The 10,053-nt window shown below is 36.6% G+C and overlaps 1 long non-coding RNA gene across 1 annotated transcript in view; it reads right to left on the bottom strand.

Annotated features, from left to right (window-relative positions):
* Positions 1-235: 235 nt before the first annotated feature.
* Positions 236-10,053, bottom strand: part of LOC144195690 (uncharacterized) — a 29,515-nt gene continuing 19,697 nt past the window's right edge. The window contains exons 3-4 of the long non-coding RNA XR_013326141.1: positions 2,419-2,486; positions 236-375 (exon numbers count right to left, since the gene is read on the bottom strand). This is a non-coding gene — a long non-coding RNA (uncharacterized LOC144195690). The remainder of the gene's footprint in view (positions 376-2,418; positions 2,487-10,053) is intronic.

Raw genomic sequence — 10,053 nt, 5'->3', positions numbered from 1 at the left:
CTTTTTATTCTTCACCAATTCTTAGGTTATTGTTTTTTATAAAGAAAAATGCATAAAGCATTTTGAATTAAGGAAATTTAAGAAAGCATTGGGCAGCTTATAGGGTTTGCTTAATTTTCATGATGAAATGTATGTTTATGCGTGTCCTCCGCTTTCTCATTAGCTTCTATTAATCCATTTACCCTTCAGTGCCCTGACACCAGCATTAGAAGTCCAGCCTTAGCCATAACCAAAGTGACACCGGCCCTTCAGGCGCGGTTGGGAGGCCATGAGGTCATAGCAATGATGGCACTCGCTCTCGCCTGGTGAGATGTTGGGCCCGTAGGCGGAAGGGTGCTAGGTGCCCGAAAGGAGGAGTGAAGCAAGTGTGCTGTGCTGGAGGAAGTGAGACATTCATTAAGAAAGCCAAGCTGACGCTGTCACACTCGCCTGCTCCTAAAGAACCGGCTCAGACACATGCCAGGCTCAGCTGCAACCAGGTTGCAGACACGCTCTGCATTTATATACATACATTTGTATGTACTTGAATGTTAAAATGACATTTTTTTTCTTGCTGTCACACAAATGTTGCACACAAAGCCATTGAAGTGACAGACGCAGCTAGTCTATTATGAAATGCAAGTTTGTGATTCATTTTCAACACTCCGTTGCCAAGATCTGGTGGCTGCAATGACAAATGAGATGTGCATTTTCCCTCCACAGTTATCTTGGAAATCACTAAATAAATAGCAAAGCCCAATTTATTGACCGTCTAATAAAATGAGAAAGGTCATAAGTCAATTACGCTACATTTATTCTTCCTCAATATGAGAACAGTTGATAAAAACTAGTTGAACTGAAGAAGAGGATCACAACGTAGTCTTTTAACACAGGAAAATCTGATTAATCCTTTGGCTACCCGCCAACATATGTGAAATTAAGTGATTAAATAAAGTAAGGATATTTTAAAAATTTAACAATTGTATTTTTTAAATGTAAATCACAATGAGGTATAGGTCACACAACCCAAAAAATGAAAAGAATGGGTTTTTGTTTGTTTGTTTTGGAAAGATAAGCAGGAAAAAAGTTGGGTTTTATTGCAGTTGGTCCAGTACAAAGCCTTGTGGATCCTATGCATGTTTTCACATGTATGTCATCTGATTTACCAAACCCCAATTAGACTGTAATTTCATTTCAGTTACCGTTCCCTTAATGTGTTTTTAAGTCTGTCTCCTTGTTTAGAGTGTTTGCTAAAAGGAGTGTGCAATGTGTTAGATTATGTTGCAATGAAGAAAAATATTGGATCTTAAGCAAGTAGTTTTGTGTCTCACCCCTTGTTATGTTACTTTTAGCTATACCTAACAAAACCACAAACGTTATTCTCTGACATATTCAGCATGATTTGGATGGCAACAACAATTTGTCAGGGTTTTCTCATTGCATGATACCTAATTAATGATATATAAATAAAGAGTTTCCTTGACAAAATAATTCAGAAAATGTATTTCCCATCCAACACTGACATTTGGTGGGTCAGAAATCTGAAGGGAGTCATCATATATTGTTGACCCTTAGCCGGATCGACAAGGTTCCACTTGAATGTTTAATTACCTAAATAAACTCATTATATACTCGACTGCACTAATTTAAATCAGTGTCTGAGGTCACATCTGACAAAGATTCAAATTGACTGATCTGTAAACCTTGGAGACAAGAAGCAGCCAACTGAAACATGCAAGAAGAGGCTTTGTAAGATAACGGTAATTTCCCCCCAAATAAAGGAAGAAATAACCTTGATCCATAACAGAGACTATCATAAACATGAAATTTACATCACTTCACTAAAATGATAATTAGGTCTGTCAAGAGCATATAACTTGATATTTAGTTACAAATAAACTCAGTTCTACTGACTACCAATTGTTGAAACTTTAAACAATGACAGACGAAAAGGCTGTGGAGGACAATACAGTTACACCTGATAAAATCGAATCTGTGATTTAAACGCTCGCATTCAAACATGTTGACAAACTTTTCCATGAAGTTGGAAGAGAATATGTCTTGAAACTTTTGACTGTAGGTATATTTAGTTGGTATGGCTCAATAATGCAAGGAGCAAAGTAGGGCTAAGCAAATTTACGTTCAAAAGAGCTATTTGGATGAGTATCCAACCAGCCTTGTGGGGATTGGTACCAGAGCCCAAACTGCGCATAGAGGTGAGCCCAACTACTTTGGGCCAGAACTTCTCAACCTCACGAACTACCATTGGCTCCTTCACAACCAAAGAGTAGACATTCCACTTCACAAGAGCCAACTTCTGCAGCCAGGGCTCGGACCCCCAAGGACCTCTAATTTGGGTGCTATATAACTGCCTACACAGCCAACCCCCCCACATATCCAGACCCGACATTGAGGGTTCAATCCCAAGTAGCTTCCTACCTTCCTGTGTGGATTTTTCATGTTCTTCTCGGGCTTCCGTGGGTTTTCTCCAGGTACTCCGGTTTACTCTGAGAATAAATGGCATGGAAAATTAATAAATGTATGTTCGAGATATACCAGAAATGATAAAAAAATTATACAGTTAATGGCCTTATACCATTCTAAAATTGACAAGTCATCCAAAATCAACTGTATTGTCTGTCATTATTAATTATCTCATCTCATTTTCTGAACCGCTTTATCCTCATTAGGGTCACAAGGGCTGATGGAGCCTATCCTAGCTGATTCCGTGGCAGAGACAGTGTATACGGAATCGGTGGCCAGCCGATCGCAGGGTACATGGAGACGGACGACCATTCACTCTCACACTCATACCTAGGGGCAATTTAGAGTGTCCAATCAGCCTACCATGGATGTCTTTGGAATGTGGGAACAAACCGTAGTACGCAGAGAAAACCCATGCAGGCCCAGGGGAGAACTTGCCAACTCCACACAGGTGAACCAACCTGGTTTTGAACACAGGACCCCAGCGCTGTGAGGCAGACGCGTTAACGAATCTCGCCAAATTATTTATTCTAGGAATGTAATTTGTTTGAACAGGGAGGAGAGTCTATGAATGCTTATCCTTTTGTGCTTTTGACTGCAGTAGATGTCTCAACCACTTGGGCTGGGTTGGGCGAATGCACCAAAAAGTTAACATTGTTTAAGATCACCACAACTAAAATGAACATCAATGACCAATTAATTCACATCTACTCATTCTTAAAGTGTAGATCTGGAATAAAATTAAAGTCCTGTTCACATTTGACATTGTAAAAAGGACAATAGTGTCTTGTTTGTGGTTTCCACATCAACGTTATAAATCATAAAAAGGGATTTATTTTACATTTGGTTGTGCTTGGGGCAGGATGGCAATGATGGATAGGCTAACGGAGTAGAGGACAAATCTATGAAATATGGCGAAAGCAAGAGATTCTATTATACGACTCTGGTTCCCCATTTTGGTAACGAAAATGAACAGAACTGAAGTCTTTTAGGAGTATTTATGTATATGTTATTGTTGATTATAATATGACATCAATGCTTTTGAGGCTTTTCTGGCAACCTGGACCTTGTGTTCGCTTCATCTCGTATTTGGCTCGGCTCGACTCCTGTTTCAAGGGACCGTGGGGAAGGACAAGTCCTGGCTGTCCTGGCTCTTGACAGAGGAAATAAATCACTCAGCACACCGGAGGATAGCCTTCTAGTCGGCAAGCTGGGAACTTCATTATCCCGCCCCTGCCACACATTACCATGCAGATCGTCACTGATTGGGCCGTCGCTGTGGAAAGCGCAGCCTACTTCTGTCACCTCGAAAGGAGTCTCAGATCAGTCTCAGCGGAGCAAAACAAAGAAGGGGATTCATAAAAACAAAAAAGGTGGGGGGTAAAATGAGTAGTGAAATTTAGATGTGGAAAGTTTTTGCAAATTATTGCTGATTTTTTTGATAATTAGTCTGAAATCCCAGTGATTGATGACGTTTCATTGCCATTCACCAATTATTGGCTGCTTAGTCCCTCACAGTTAAAATGGATTATGGTATTATAGTATATTTTGATATTAGATTCACCTCTTGAATGTGTGCAAGTTGGGGATGTTGAGGCTCTTCAGGGTGTTTTTCCACAGTGCTGCAGTTTCTTATGGAAAGGGAAACTGTAATTTCAAGCGCACACATGACTAAGTCAACACACTTTTACTCACGCTAACACCTTGTCTGTTTTGAAATAGGATCCCTACATTCACCACAAACCACCCATCTTGAAAACGTTGGAGGGCATTGACATTTATTTATGGACATTAAACACGAGTAGTATTTATATACCACAAAGGAATTGCACTACGTTTGCCTCCATGAACCTACGCTGTCATTAAATAACTATGAGTTCATTTGAAAGTAATCTTTTTTCATGAGTTAAAGCTAATATTGTCTTTTAAAACAGGATAAGGATGTGGCATACTAAAGTTACTTTAGATGTACAAATATACAGAAAGCAAGTAAAATGTACATGGAGTATGTGGCTGGTATTGAGTTAATTATGTAGACTGTAAATATTCAACAAAATGAGGGAACTATGTGTGTGTGGTGGATACATTGAATTGGTTCATTTGACCTGGAAATTTTAAAACAAATGTTACTATTATAATAGTAGATTTTTAGTATGTATGTGTGTGGTCCTGGAACATGTAATGTGATCTGTAATTGTCTTTACAGTCAGCAAGTTTGAGATCTGTAGGGCCATCATCTTAACCAGGAGCACACGTTTACACTTACATACACATGCACTAGAATTCTTGTTTCCCGGCATGGTTGGAAAACAAATCGACAAATTATTGATTTTTTTTCCCCAAGAAAAAAAAGGTATTGAGCACAGTGTAATCACATGTCCCAAACAGCAAAGGCATTGTGATACAGGGAGATCCAAAGATTACAAAAATGGCTGACTACTCTAGGGCAGTGTTTCTAACGCGAGTGATGCTCAGGTGACCCACGGGAATTTACAAAAAGTCATACATTGCGATAATACAAGAGAGGAATTTAAAAAAAAAATTAAAAAATCGAACTATTACGAGGTTAACTTTGAAATATAAAATCATAGATTGTACTATGACAAGATTCAAATTGTGATATCATGAGATTAAAGTCATTTTGTTGCTTAAATTGATGTTAAGTAAACCGGAAGGTGTGGTTTTCTGGGCTTCAACTTCTGTTGCTGTATTTAAAAAATTCTAGTTCAAAATCCAAAACTGATGTTAATGTGTATCTATATTATTTTTCATAAGCATTTTAAAACATACTTTACAGTATATGCTTGCATTGCGGAACGAGAAAAGTAATACTTAGATATAAAATGATATATCAACCAAACAGCCTCGACTGAAATTCCTTATTCAATACTATTATGTAAAAAAGTTGTAAAACTTGAAATGACAGAGAAATACTGAGATTATTTTGTATTCCGCAAATAAAAACGAACAATTAGATGAATAAATTTGCTCGAAAATCATTGCAGCTAACAGCGGATGATAAGAAAACCACTAGGGGTCAAAGTTATCAAATGTGTTACACGGTATTGATAAGACACCTTAGCATGAGATGAACGCACCACACAGCAACTGTTAAGGAAAGAAAGGTTGGCTTGTAACATCACAGCATGTCATAATGTGGGCAGGTGCTTCACGTGTTCTTAACAAGATACAAAATGACATAGAAAATGAACAAACATTTCATTTCGCACTTGCAAACCATGGGGTGAGTGCAAATGAAAGTGACTCCTGCACCTCTCAACCTCCAGTTCTCGCAGCTGTCAGCAGATGTCAGTTCACAGCTTGCCTCCACAGCCTGCTCTACACCATCCTCACCACATTTCCATGTTCAATAAATATTGGGACATTGACTCGATTCAATTTTTTTTTCATGCTAAACATCAAGAACATGGATTTGAAATGAAAAAAGTTTGGCTTCAGAGTAAGCCTAACACTTTTTCATGTAACATTTTCAGTTGCACGTTTTGTAAGAATGGTGGTATTTTTGGTAAATTGAATAAGGGGATGAATAAAATTGATTTGCCTTCAATGAAACTGATATTGATATTAAATACATTTATTTCTATTATTTTTTTTAACCCACTGTCCTCATTTCAGAACATGCTATATTGCTATAAAGTATATATATATATATATATATATATATATATATATATATATATATATATATATATATATATATATATATATATATATATATATATATATATATATATATATATATATATATATATATATATATATATATATATATATATATATATATATATATATATATATATATATATATATATATATATATATATATATATATATATATATATATATATATATATATATATATATATATATATATATATATATATATATATATATATATATATATATATATATATATATATATATATATATATATATATATATATATATATATATATATATAGATATAGATATATATATATATATATATATATATAGATATATATATATATATATAGATATATATATATATATATAGATATAGATATAGATATATATATATATATATATAGATTGAAAATCTGCCTAAATAGATTTACACATGTTTTGGCTGGAAATAAACAATTGGTAGCTGCACTTGCGTCCACTGTCACTTGATTTCCCATCGAGGCTTTTCATAACCTGAATATTTCGTACGTAGAAGTATTTGTCGAGTAGTGGTGCAAGGGTAAATTGTTCTATAACCAAGAATAATGTTTAAATTAATGCTTATTTCTAAACCTCATGCTCACAATTTGGTGAAGATTAGCAATTTTTCCTTTTCTGCCAACCTATCATGAATTGTATACGCCCTCCCAACGCTCTCCCCGCGTAACCTCCCCCTGCAGTGCCTGTGTGTCAGAGGATCCCTAGGGTGTGTGTGGGCTAATTAGGGTGAAGCTGATCTGAGGGAAATACAGGTGTTAGCCAGACCGCACTCTCTGTACAGAGTAATGACGCTACTGAAGCCCCCTCATCCTCAACAACCCTCCCTGCAGGGTAATTTGTCGCTACACTGTACAACCATGCATCTCTCTGCTCCACTTCTGTTTGCTTTTCATTAATTCCTTCCATGCCATTATTTGTTAGCATTATTTATGGCCCACAGAAATATTAATGCCATTAGCCCGATGCACACCAAGATGCCACCGGGGTCCTTATCAAAGCCACCAGGGCCAGAACTGTTGAGTCTTTATCAGGTCAAGGTGGTCCTATTCACATTTGTGTAGATGTACATTGTTTGAAACCCGGACAAGCTATTTTACTTCATTTTCCTTTATTAGTATTATATTTCCTAAAAAAGCTCAGGCCAATAAATAACAGGCTTTTTGCCAGACAAGGTGACATTACATAATGTTAACTTCCTAATCGGTGACAATCTAATTTAAGGGGTGAATGGTCTTTATCCCTTTATGCTACTGAAGACAACTAGTCCAGGGTGCTCTCTACTTTTTGCACTTGAGGCCACAGGAAGCATTCTCCATTGAGTGCGTATACAAACTCAAATTTTACAGTATAGTAAGAAGCTTCGAGTTGGGTGCAAGCACTTGCTGAGATGAGTACAGACTACTACTGATAAAACATGGGTATCTATCTATTGCCTGTAATATTAGGTCTTAACGTAAATGAAATAAAGTCCGATTAAAAATTACTCAAAAGCCTGTGAGGCTCTAACATGGCATGACAGTGCACATAGGAGGAAGAAAAAAGAGAGGCTGGAGTCTTTGCTTCTTACTTCTGATCATTAAATTATAACTAGGCTCGGAATAAAGAATTCATGAGCACAAATCGACAGAGCTAGAGGAACAGACAGTAAAAGGAGAGAGTAAAAAGGGTGAGTAATGGGAGGCAAAAAATGTTGAGACAACTGCAAGATCGACAGAGAAGATGGGAAGGAGCTAGGAGAGAGAGAGTAGGCTTCTGTTAAGTGCATAAGTGCCAATATGCACCCATTGAGGTGGAACTGGACGTGCTGAGAGAATATTGTCCTAGGTCAAGCCACGTCACTATCACTTGGTTTAACTGAAGCAGAAAACAGCTGATGAAAAGTGGGTGAAAAACCTGAGTCAGCTCCATTTTGACACTCATAAAAATCCTTTCTTTGCTAAAGGGATATTTTAGAATGACTTCCCAAAATTATATTTATAGAAATTATATGTACAGACTATCCTGTCCTATTCACGTATTATCTGGTGAGTTTAACTGTTAAAGAGAATTGCACGTCTATCAATGTCAATGGATGCCGATGAGTACAATTTTGGAGTATCTCTGAATTTTGCTAACACTGCTTGAAATCGAATGGGTACAATGTACAAACATTAATAAATTCATGTAACGAATCACCTACATCTTAATTTTAATTGAGAAATCTATAATTTAACACAAGCCATTAGGCTTGTGATGTCAAAGTGTGAAATATTGTGAGTCATTTCTCTACACTGCTACAAAATTCAAGGTACAAATTTCAAAGCATTGGAACAAGAACAAAAACAGCCAAAACACTTTAGAACTATTAGTCTAAAAAGCAAATCATCAAAAAGTGTGTTCATTGTTCATGTACATGCTTACATGATAGGGTTACATTTATATGTTAATTTGTACTGAGGTTAAGTCATTTTAATGTATTATTTATTATTTCTATATCATCGTATCTATAAGTAGTGCTGAAGTAGTACTTCATAATCAATGGTGGGGAGCAAGCCCCTACTTAAAATGAATGTAACAGGTTCCTACCCAACTCTGCCAGTAGCATAAGATTGATACACAACTACAAATTAGTAGTAGTCATTCATTTTCTTGCTCTTGAATTCAAAACAGTCCACATAAGCACTATGCAAATGGCACTCCACAGAGGTATTACTGGACCAAATAAACAAATCAGTCATTGTTTTATTTGTTCGTCCAACAGAGTTATAGCAATACTAAAATAAAAATTGGCTTCAGGAATAATGATGGAACTCTTAATATTTTACCGCATGCTCCTGCATTCAATTGTTTTTCTTCAAGGAAACAATTTTGCCCTTCCTCAGGAGCAAACTACACCATTTGTCTCAGCATGCCTTGTTAAGATTTATATGCTGCATGTTCCAGATTGTTCAATTTAAGACTCTTCACAATAGTTTGAATTTGTTCTTCATCATTCTATTTTATTGACTCCATGTTTCTGTCTTTATCCTCTTGGAAGAACCATGACCTGCAACTGCAACCCAGCTGTGTGACACTGGGAAGCACACTATGCTTTTGAATGCTAGTTTTTGAGATTTCATGGTTCAAGACACTCTGTGCCGGATTAAGACAAACAGCCTCAGAACATAACTGAGCCTGCTGTTTGTTTCACAGTAGCTAGTGTTCTTTTCTTTGTGCACATGGCACAGGCAAAATTGGCGCCCTTTAAAATTTTTTTTTAAAAACTGTCACAATACAATAGCACCAAACCATTGTGGTATGTCAATATCAACAGCAAATTTTGCTGTGGCCAGATTAAAGTTATTAGCAATTGTGTTTAGGTTATCAGCATCATTACTTTCCTAGACTGATAGTGTCACTTGCGACAACAGGCAATGGTAGTAGAAAACAATTGATCAAATAAACATTTGAAACATACTGCACAGTGTAAGAGCACTAGTTTTGAGCTTCATATACAACAGACGAGACTGTGACAAGCTCTAACTCAACAAACATTGTCACACCAAACAAATCTGTTCCCAAGTTTATTATGATCATATGAAATACAGAAACATATTTCATGGAATGTACTCTTCTACAAACAACATCCAACCAGTCAGTGCCAGGATATGAAACACTCAGCCAAGGCATTTTTCCCTCCAGGAAAAGTTCCGTGAAGTCACCCATTCAAGCTGTGACAGTGAAGGACTTGGAAGTTTAGCAGTGTTCTGAAGCTCCCTGAACATCATTCCTTGATATGATTATTTCTACCGTTTCCTTCACAGTAAATGTGCTTTGCTTGAGGATATGAGACTGAAACCATGACAAGCTTGTAAATTCCACAAAGTGTTCTGGATTCTTCCCCCT

The sequence above is a fragment of the Stigmatopora nigra genome, chromosome 4, assembly GCF_051989575.1.
Source record: "Stigmatopora nigra isolate UIUO_SnigA chromosome 4, RoL_Snig_1.1, whole genome shotgun sequence".
Taxonomy (NCBI): domain Eukaryota; kingdom Metazoa; phylum Chordata; class Actinopteri; order Syngnathiformes; family Syngnathidae; genus Stigmatopora; species Stigmatopora nigra.
The sequence above is the reverse complement of the archived record's forward strand: the minus strand, read 5'-3'. Positions and strand labels throughout refer to the sequence as shown.